The sequence below is a fragment of the Saimiri boliviensis genome, chromosome 7 (genome assembly GCF_048565385.1).
Source record: "Saimiri boliviensis isolate mSaiBol1 chromosome 7, mSaiBol1.pri, whole genome shotgun sequence".
Taxonomy (NCBI): domain Eukaryota; kingdom Metazoa; phylum Chordata; class Mammalia; order Primates; family Cebidae; genus Saimiri; species Saimiri boliviensis.
Window position 1 is genome coordinate 11,429,389 of NC_133455.1, and position 533 is coordinate 11,429,921.

The window sequence follows — 533 nt, forward strand, 5'->3', positions numbered from 1 at the left end:
TCATGCTGTGAATTGCTCCAAAGCACTGGGGCCTGCCAGAGCAGAAATGATCCCAAGATACCCTTAGGGCTGTTCCTTCCGTGATGCCCCTCTGGGAATTTATCTGAAGGGAAGAGGCAGGTAAGTGCACAATAATACATAGAGCAGTACTCATCAACAATACATTAGATGAGAAAAGCTTTTTGAGTGGTGTAGTGGAGTAGTGTTTGTGTGAGCCTATCATTGTAGAAGAACATAGAACTACTTACATGAGCCTATATCTGTATGTATGTATGCTGTGTGGTAAGATTAGAAGTGATTTTCACTTACTTGGTCATCTGAATGCTTTTATATTAACCTTTATACCTGGTGGGTGAAACCCTTCCCCATTTGAAGAGAGATTTTTAAAAATGGAAATAACATTTAACATTTAGCATAGCACATTAGAGGCTGGAATATGTAGAGCTCTGACCTGTCCCCAATGCTGAGTGCCTGGTCTGGGGGGCCTTCCGGCTCCTGGCCCTCATACTTCACCCATTACTTCTTCCCTGCAG

General features: G+C 43.2%; 1 protein-coding gene across 11 annotated transcripts in view; it reads left to right on the top strand.

The window, feature by feature from the left end:
• Positions 1-533, top strand: part of KDM2B (lysine demethylase 2B) — a 173,581-nt gene that overhangs the window by 166,209 nt on the left and 6,839 nt on the right. The window lies entirely within an intron of this gene.